Source organism: Haemaphysalis longicornis, unplaced genomic scaffold (genome assembly GCF_048455015.1).
Source record: "Haemaphysalis longicornis isolate Haplotype H1 unplaced genomic scaffold, Haemaphysalis longicornis Haplotype H1 scaffold_2, whole genome shotgun sequence".
In the NCBI taxonomy this organism is placed as follows: Eukaryota; Metazoa; Arthropoda; class Arachnida; order Ixodida; family Ixodidae; genus Haemaphysalis; species Haemaphysalis longicornis.
Window position 1 is genome coordinate 90,271,647 of NW_027526295.1, and position 9,833 is coordinate 90,281,479.

General features: G+C 47.6%; 1 long non-coding RNA gene across 1 annotated transcript in view; it reads left to right on the forward strand.

Moving 5' to 3' along the window:
• LOC144167245 (uncharacterized) overlaps window positions 1-9,202 on the forward strand; it is a 68,506-nt gene extending 59,304 nt beyond the window's left edge. Inside the window, exon 3 of the long non-coding RNA XR_013321899.1 lies at window positions 9,101-9,202. This is a non-coding gene — a long non-coding RNA (uncharacterized LOC144167245). The remainder of the gene's footprint in view (window positions 1-9,100) is intronic.
• The last annotated feature ends 631 nt before the right edge of the window (window positions 9,203-9,833 follow it).

Genomic DNA, 9,833 nt, shown 5'->3' on the forward strand with positions numbered 1-9,833 from the left:
ACCAGTGAGGGAGCCAGCAGAGTTTACCCCCTTATTATTAAAGATAATTGTTATCTGTTACACGGGCTCGCGTCTGTGTGTCTTTTCCACTCGACTCTGCGTGGACTCACCCAAACGGGATACAGTGACCTAGCTTATGGGCTCGTTACAATGAACAATTTTTTCAAGCGACGCAACCGCTCCAACCGATTTGTGCTACAAACAACAGGAACATGTTATAGAGCAAAATGTTGCTTCCAATCGGTTTCAAAATAAAATGGCACACAACGCGATGGATAGACATATTTTTATATTTCCAAATGTTCCGCGAAGACAATGTTTCTTTGAAAACAAAAGTAGCTGCACGATTTTATTGAGAGAGTCTCTTGCCAGAAACCGCAAAAGGATACCTTTATTCAACGAGGCTCGCCACAAAACTTATGGAGAGACAGTATACCATTGCACGTTTGGGCACCATGGACAATCTCGACTGTGGTAATCAGCAAGTCCCAGTTTACTTCGATCGATCAAATAATGCTTGGTTGATATTAAAACCGCTTGGTTGCTAGTACGTTGCAGTGGATGTGGATCTGGAATGGCCATCCGCACATCTGTTATCAGAGGTGTTGGAGATGTAGTAAGCAGGTGGAAATTTGTTACATGTGTGCGCCCGATCTGTAATCCAGCCAGCCGAATACTGTGTACCAGTTGCGTCTGTCGGAGGTCTATGGTCCTAATGTGGCTTTATTTCACGTCAGTTGTGCGAATGCGTACACCAGTTTGTTTGCCAGATAGTGCGAAGGCATTGCCTGAGTGTGGCTTGAGATGTGTCGGGTACTTTTATGTCCACTGTATTCGTGTGTGTGGCGGCAGCAGACATTTAATGACCACCCTCAGTTCCTACGACAACGGAGTGGCCTGGTACCCAGCATATTGTGAGCACAGGCGTAATTGTTCTTTCATAACTGTTACTCGAATGGCCAATCCCATCTAGCAACTCATCATCAGTGTGGCGCACGCGAGGACCACACCATCTTCTTCATCTTTCATCCTCGCGCCTTCTTGACCATCGCTTTTTGCAACGGCCTCTCGGCGAGGTTGCGTCGTTTTTAAACGCGTCCTTCGAGTCTACCGTGTCCGAGTCTTGCACGTGGTGGAGGTGCACCTCGATCCACGTAAGATGTCCATCTTCCCACTCACAGCATGCCGGAAGGCGATCAGATCAACCCTGCCGATGGCCCAGCACCCGCAAGCCCGCTTGCCCCAGCGTGAATGATCACCAGCCCGCAGCGAGACCCTCAGAAGTTTTTAAGACTCTTTGGAGACGACGTAGAAGATTGGCTCAACGATTATAATCAGGTGAGCGCCTTCAATCGGTGGGATGAAAAGCTCAAGCTCGCCAGCGTCAACTTTCATCTAAGAGAAGTCGCTAAGACATGGTACCTGAATAACAAGGAGGACTTAACTGACTGGTCGCGGTTCACCGCAGAAATACGTCGAATATTTGGCACGTCCACTTAGCGCTCAGACGCGGCCAAGAAGAAGCTCGCTGAACGCTATCAGCATCCCGCCGAATCGTACACGTCGTACAGTGAAGACGTTTTGGCTTTATGTAAGCGAGTGAACCGAGAAATGACTGAGTCTGATCGAGTGAAGCACATCCTCAAGGGAATTTCTTCCTTTGAGTTCATGGCTCCCACCGTGCAAAACCCGACCACCGTGGGTGATATCGTGGCGATTTGTCAGCGCCTAACTAATCTCCAGGCCTTGCGCCTGCAGCCATAATCTTCCGACACACTTGTACCTGACCAAGGCAACCTGCGCGCCATGATAAGAGCAATATTTCGCGAAGAGCTGCATGGGCAGGCGTCATCGAGCTTTCCGGTGGTGCAGCCCCAGACATTCGGCTCCAGTCTGCGACAGATTATCAAGGAAGAATTGGCCGCAGTCACGTGCTCTTAACCTCCGAAGCCTGACTTTCGCATCAGGCCTGCGCACTCTGATGTGGTTGCTATGCCACCCATCCCGTCCTCGCCCTCCATTCCTGAGGCTTCCCATGTTCATCTGGCCCCTTTCTCCGCTGCATACCAACCGGCCACTTACCATGCACCATACTACCCACCATGGCGGCCGCCTCGCCCAACATGCTACTACTGCGGCATCCGGGGCCATATTTTCAAGTTCTGCCGACGGCGCCAGCGGGATGAACGTCAAGTATTTTCTACTCCGCCACGGGGTGATTCCCGGTACATGTACGACTACCGACCGCAGCCATTTACCTATTCTCGCCGCCGCTCACCTTCTCCTCCGGACTCCGTTTATCATCGTGCCACCAGCAGGTCTGACCGCCGCCGATCCCCTTCACTTTTCCGTCGATTTTCGTCTCCCCTCCGTCCAGCCTCTCAGAACGTCGACCGCCGTGCGGAAAACTAAGAGCCGCAGTTCAGGGAGGTAGAACTGCGTCACACGGAAAAAAGACAAGTCTTTCTGACGGCCATGCAATGTGTTGGAAGTTGTTGTCAAATAAATTCCCGTCGAAGCTTTGGTGGACACTGGTGCGAGCATTTCCATTATTCATGCAGACTTGTGTTCGCGGCTACGGAAGGTCAGAACTCCTTATGTTGGTCCTGTTTTACGCGGCGCCAACAAAAATGTGATTCAGCCTTCCGGGCAGTGTACAGCGCGTGTATTCATCGAAGGCATCCGTCATCACATTCTCTTCGCAGTATTAGCCCCATGTGTTCATCAGATGACCCTAGGTTGGGACTTCTTGTCATCAGCATCTGCTATCATTTCCTGTCGTGCACCCGCCTTTTCTCTTACTGACACGGCTTTCGACACGGTACCGGACGGGTGAATACATCACTTAGTGTCAACTTCCCATTTTGTTCTGCCTCATAGAGAATCCGTGTTTTCCATCACGTCTGAAAGCATTGTTGATGGCGATGCGCTCATCGTGCCAGCTGGACACTTCATTCCAAAAGGACGTATGATACCTTCATGCCTTGTCCGTTTTTCTTCCGCTTCAGCCCTCGTAGCCGCTATGAACACTATGACTGAACCCATTTTGCTACTTCAAGGCGCTACTGTTGCTTCTGTGCCCCGCGACGATCCCGTAATCGTTCTTCCGGTCTCTTCGCTTTCTTCAGACCAACCGAGCCGCCACACATCAACGCCCTCGCCCTCCCTTTTTTGCTAGTATCATCAGTTCTGACCTGACCTCGGATCAAAGAGAAGCATTGCTCAAGTTGTTGACTGAGCACCAAGGATCATTTGTCTGCTACTTTTTCGTCCTTGGCATCCTGCATCTCCTGCATCGTCCGTCGCCGCCCGTATCGTGTGTCTCCGTCAGAAAGAAAAATTATTCAGGAAAACGTTGTTTATGTGCTGAAGCGAGACATCATTCGGCCCTCATCGAGCTCTTGGTCATCACCCGTTGTACTAGTTCGGAAGAAAGACGGAAGCGTGCGATTTTGTGTCGATTACCGAGCCCTGAACAAGATAACTCGTAAAGATGTATACCCGATGCCGCGAATCGACGATGCTCTAGATACCTTGCAAAGTGCACAATTTTTGTCCAGCCTTGACCTTCGATCAGGATACTGGCAAATTTCTATGGATGAGGCCGACAAAGAAAAAACAGCCTTCGCCACACCAGATGGTTTGAGTTTAACGTTATGCCTTTCGGGTTATGCAACGCGCCTGCAACCTTTGAGCGCATGATTGACAATGGTCTTCGTGGCTTAAAGTGGAAGGCGTGCCTCGGCTATATTGACGACATTGTTATCTTTTCTTCTACCTTTGACGAACACCTTCACCGTCTAGACGTAGTTTTAACGAGCCTCGCCAACGCTGGCTTGCAAATAAACGCCAAAAAGTGTCGCTTTGCGAGCAAATCAATCAAAGTTCTGGGGCATGTCGTCAGCAGTGATGGAATTCGCCCCGATCCCGACAAGATCAACGCCGTAGCCAATTTTCCGCGACCTCTTCATCAAAAAGACCTTCGAAGTTTTCTGGTCCTGGAATCCAACTTCAGTCGGTTCATCCGTAATTTTGCCCAAATAGCGTCGCCACACAATAAACTACTAGCATCTGCGACCCCTTTTACCTGGTCTGGTGACTGCGAAGCGGCATTCCAGACACTCAAGCATGTCTCGACTTCTAGACCGGTTCTCTGCCACTTTGATGATGGCGCTCCCACTGTACTCCACACTGACGCCAGTGGACACGGTATCGGGGCGGTCCTCCTACAACGCAACTCATCATCAGTAGAGCAAGTTGTTGCCTATGCAAGCCGGACTTTACCACCTGCGGAGCAAAACTACACTATAACGGAAAAGGAATGCCTTGCCGTTGTTTGGTCCGTCCAAATATTTAGACCGTACTTGTACGGGCGTCATTTCTCGGTTGTGACTGACCATCACGCGCTTTGCTGGTTGTCGGCACTGAAAAATTCGTCGGGCCGCCTCGGTCGTTGGATTCTCCGTTTGCAGGAATATGATGTTACAGTGACCTATAAGTCAGGAAAGAAACCCATGGATGCGGACGCTCTGTCCCGCTGCCCATTGACGCCTCAGTCAGATGATGAGCATCCTGGTGTTAACTCCCTAATTTTGCCGATTTCACCTGCAGATTGCGATGCCTACAACTTGCCTGATAACCTGATCTTTCTGCAGCGGGCCGACACGTACTGTCGAGACCTCATCAATCACATCGGCGGCTTGACACAGCCTTCTAAGAGCCGCTCGCGTCGCCAGCTGGACAAATTTCGACTTTTGAATGGCGCTCTGTACCACTACAATTACCATCCTACCGGCGACAGATGGGTTCCTGTGATTCCCCGATCGCTTCGAAAGGAGATTCTAGAAGTTTTCCACGATGCCGCCACCGCTGGCCATCTGGCGTTTCGCAAAAAGAAGGACTGCGTCAAGAGCCGGTTCTTCTGGCCTGGCCTCGCCACCAGTGTAGCCAAGTATGTTGCATCTTGTGCTGCTTGCCAGCTCCGAAAACATAAAACCACGGTACCGGAGGGACAGTTACAACCCATGCCGTGCCCGTCGGCTCCTTTCCACGCGGTGGGAATTGACTTGTACGAGCCCTTGCCATTGACGACAGCAGGTAACTGTTGGATCGTCACTGCGGTGGACCATTTAACCAGATACGCCGAAACTGTCCCGCTTCGTACCGGCTGCGCTTCAGAGGTGGCTCATTTCTTTCTAAAGGACATATTTTTGCGACACGGCCCTCCCCGCATTCTTCTCAGCGACCGCGGAAAAACCTTCCTCTCAACACTGCTGAATGAAGTTCTTCGCGCTGCTGGTACCGTCCACAAAACTACATCGAGCTACCATCCCTAAACAAATGGTCTGACTGAGCGATTTCACCGCACCCTCTCCGATATGCTTTCGTTTTATATAAGCCGTGACCACACGAATCGGGACACCGTTTTACCCTTCGTCACTTATGCGTACAACACCGCAACACAAAGAACTACTGGCTTTTCGCCATTCTTTCTCGTTTACGGCCGCCCTCCATTTTCCGTCCTCGATGCTGCTTTCTTTTGTGCACCTGCCTCTCCGCAAGCGGATGTCCCTGGAACGTTTGTCTCTCGCCTTGAACACTGCCGCTGTCTCGCACAGTTGAACACCCAGGCATGTCAAGAAGACCGTAAGTCTCGTCATGATGCGACGCATCGGGCTGTTTCTTTTCAACCAGGTGATGAAGTGTTACTTGCGACTCCAGTGCATGCAGTGGGATTCTGTGAAAAGTTCCTTCCACGTTTCATCGGTCCTTACACCGTTCTGGAGCAGACTTCTCCAGTCAACTATCGAGTGGCTCCTACTCACCCCACGTCCGACCGTTGGCGCCGCGGAACAGAAATTGTCTATGTTTCGCGCATCAAGCCATTTCATCGGCGCCGTTCGTCTCTTGAGCGCCCGGAGGGGCCGCTTCCGCCGTGGGGGAATTATCGTGAGCACAGGCGTCATCGTTCTTTCACAACTGTTACTCGAATGGCCAATCCCATCTAGCAACTCATCATCAATGTGGCGCACGCGAGGACCACACCATCTTCTTCATCTTTCATCCTCGCGCCTTCTTGACCATCGCTTTTTGCAACGGCCTCTCGGCGAGGTTGCGTCGTCATTAAACGCGTCCTTCGAGTCTACCGTATCCGAGTCTTGCAATATATATACTTGCTGATTTGTGGCACACGCTGATATTAAAGCCTTAAAACTAGATTAACGCTGTAATTTTTGTAAGTATTTTAAGATGATAAATTACGTATGGCGGTTGGTGAATTTGTGTAGATGATAGAATTAGGGACATGTTGTTGAACAATATTACCTGCAACAATAAAAATTACATAGACTTCCGCCGTAAAAATGATCGTATATACATGCATGGTGGCAGTGGCATTAAACCTGCGTTTGCGCACAGCCCATGACACCGTGTTGCATGTTTTCGATGCATCGATAAAAATTCTTGTGCCTGTACTACTGCCGCCAATACAAAAATGCTCCAAAATCGCAAGTTCTGGTATTGTGGTTTTCCGAAATTCTCAGAACGACAAGTCACATGACCTAAGGGGGAAAATGACATGGGGATATGAAATCGCTGTTGTTCGTTTTCCACTGTGTATAACAAAAAGACAGACACTTCTGAAATTTTATCTCGCACGCTTAGTGGGAACGCCACACCAAGGGATGGGTGTTTAAAAAAAAAATTGGGATATGAAGACACCATTATTCCACCTTTTTATTACATATCGCATAATGCGTATTGAATATTGCATGTTGTTATTCTATTGTTGCGTATCGCATATTATCTGTCTGTTCAATCGAGCGTGTTTGCCATGTGTTGCGATGTTGTTCTGTGATGTGTAGGTTCTTGTCACTGTACGATAATGTTTTTATTCTGCTGTATTCAATAGTTTATCAGCAGCGGTCATTTTATCTGCAATTTCGTTCCCGGCTATCGCAAAGTGACCAGGAAGGCGGAATAGTGTCATCTAGAGATTTGAGGCATGTGGCGCCGTAAGAGCCCTAAAGAAAAGTTGATTATCAATCATGTTGAGTGTTTTCGGGACCACAGTGCCCGTACAACCCTAAGAAAATCTGTGGCTCTGTGAGCATTAAAATTTGTTCTTGGACAATGTGGTAAAAAACAGTTAGAATTCCGTATGCTTTAGTCGTAAAAATGCTATTGTGGACGTTCACCCCGTCAGGCACATAAAGTGTCGTCCATGCGCAGCACAACACACAGCGCTAGAAATCTTTGATGCGTCGCAGTAAAATTCTCCGCTCTCGTATTTCTCATAACGGAAGAGAAAATTCTGCATAATCGCTACTTTTGGTGCCCTGTGTTTCTCCGGTCATGTTCTGAACGCTGCCTTCCCGCACAATTAGGAGCACAGGCATGTTTTACTTTCGATTCGACGTTTTAATTATGCGCTTATCGTACACTAAGTTAACAAGACACCGAAACAACTTGTTTAACCGTTGCTGCGCTATCGAGCGCGATGTACAAAACATTCTGTGCTAGTAAGGAGGTGAGACGTGCTGACGTACGGTGCTGGAGATTTGCATCTCCACAAAGATTTATTCACACGAATTGACAACCGAACCTCACTAAGATTTATTCATACGAATTGACAACTGCATCTCTACTGAAATGTAATCACACAAATAAACAAGCAACAATTACTGACAACCAAAAATAGCATAGCTACTTGCGCTCAATTCAGTCTTTCTCAACGGTCGCTGAAGAACCAGCCACCACCCGCGCCACATAAGCTTGCACTATGCATGAACCACCCTGCACAGCACTGGTTTACCCTCTTTTCCCCTGCATCTGGATGCATAGAAAAGCATCCTTTATCTGTCTTCGATTTCGGCACTTAAGCCATCCTTTTGGCTTGCCCTGCCTGCACCAGTACCTTTTGGTGTGAGCAAAAGTGCCAGTTGCATAAAGGGTAAGTCACAAGGCACAGGCACTGTTTGCCATGGTGCCTTATAATCAGCGATGGATGTCTTGTAGATGTTTGAAAATGACCCTGATAGCTGAAGAGCTGCTGCTCTAACTCTGAAAGTAAACGGTATCGAAATAGATGGACGGTTTAAAGAGAGTTGCTGTCAGGATGCCTCATGAATAATCGAATAAAAGGATGATTTGTCATAGGTATGATTTTCAAGGGATAAAACAAGTCAGTGTATATCGTGTGGTGATATAGGGATCATAGAGGCTTTCAACAGGACTAGTGCGAAAGGTGCCACAGGGAAGGTGACGGCCCAAATGAAGCACCGGGTCAAGCATTTTTAGTGCCGTTCTGGTTTCCGACCCATGAATGACACTGCTATAGTGCAAGTGCTATCCTATTATTGCAGAATAAAAACGCAATAGGAGCTGCTTGTCTGCACCGTGGAATTGGTGTGAGACTACTTCAAGAATGTTCATAGTTTTTAGGCATTTTTTCATAAAGTGGTTTGGAAGTGGAACTAATGTTAGTTTGTAATCCATTATTAGGCCTAAACCTTGTCCTCATTGTTACAGGAATTCCCACTACGTTTAAACTAATGTGAAGGTCCAGATTGATCCCCCGCACACGGGTGAACGCAACGAAAGTAGTTTTTTCAGGGTTCAGAATAAAACCGTTGGTAGCCCCCCGCCTCCTCCCCCCGCCAGCATGTTTGTTCACTCCGAGCTGAACTTCACGTTCACCAATTCACATATTACCTAATTTAAAAAAATATTTGAACGTCATTTACATAAACGGAGCATAAAATGTTTGTTAAAATTTCTTCCCCAGCGAGTCTACATTCACTATATCTTGAGCTTCAAACTTTAACGCTACGATGTCGTAACACAGTATACTAAGAATTACACCTAACCTAAAGGCCTACGTCTGGGGCTTCAAAAAGGGCCTACGCACGGTAAAAATAAAGCGACACATAACGCTCAGCCACATCGCGGCAACCTGATAATAACGACAGATATATGTCGAGAATCTGATAGTGAGATGTCGAGAGATAGTAATAGAAGGCGCTTGATCTAAGTACATGCCTTTGAATGTGAACAAAACTGTGACTATCCATAATTTTTCCGCTACTGTCCTTGTCTCTAGAGGACGACGATTATGTTCTACCGCCAATACATTGGCAGTTCTTGTATACTGATGAGCACTGCACTGTCGTCCAGGTTTTGTCAAGCAGTGAGTCACACGACGGTAAGCAAGTTTTTTTTATTTTACTCGTCAAGCCTCCCATTGGTCCTGAGCGACTATCTGAGAAAGTAATGCCGAATAATGATGTGTAAAACATGGCGAATTCTGTGTTATCACAAATACAGGCTCACGGAAGCTCATTTTAAGCCTTCATAAAACAACAGCCACTGTGGCCCACGCCGCGGCCAACCTCAACCATCAGTGTGAGGCGTGTCATGCCTTAACACCACTACGAAAAAGCAAATTAGTTAGCATTATACATAGCAAGCTAAGCCTTGTTGCTGATTTGTCTTGCTCATGAACATAAAAACGTAACCTTTCGGGACGTTTAATATGCTTGTTTTTATAGGCTGAGTCTTTAGAGAAGCTCAAGAGAGGAATTCAGCGCAGATAAAATACCCTCTTCAAAGCGTACATAAAATGTCTATCCAGCAATAAATAAAATTTATCCACATGCGGCCTCGTTGCCGGTGATTGATTCAAATATAACAGAGTAAGGTTTATGCGCGCCGTAACCAGTGTCTGTTCAATATTTTTGGAAGAGTTGATTATGATTTTATGCTAACCAGCAAAGGCCCGACATTTCAGGTCTGATTTCTGCAATAGAAATGCAATGAAATACGTGTTTCAGTAT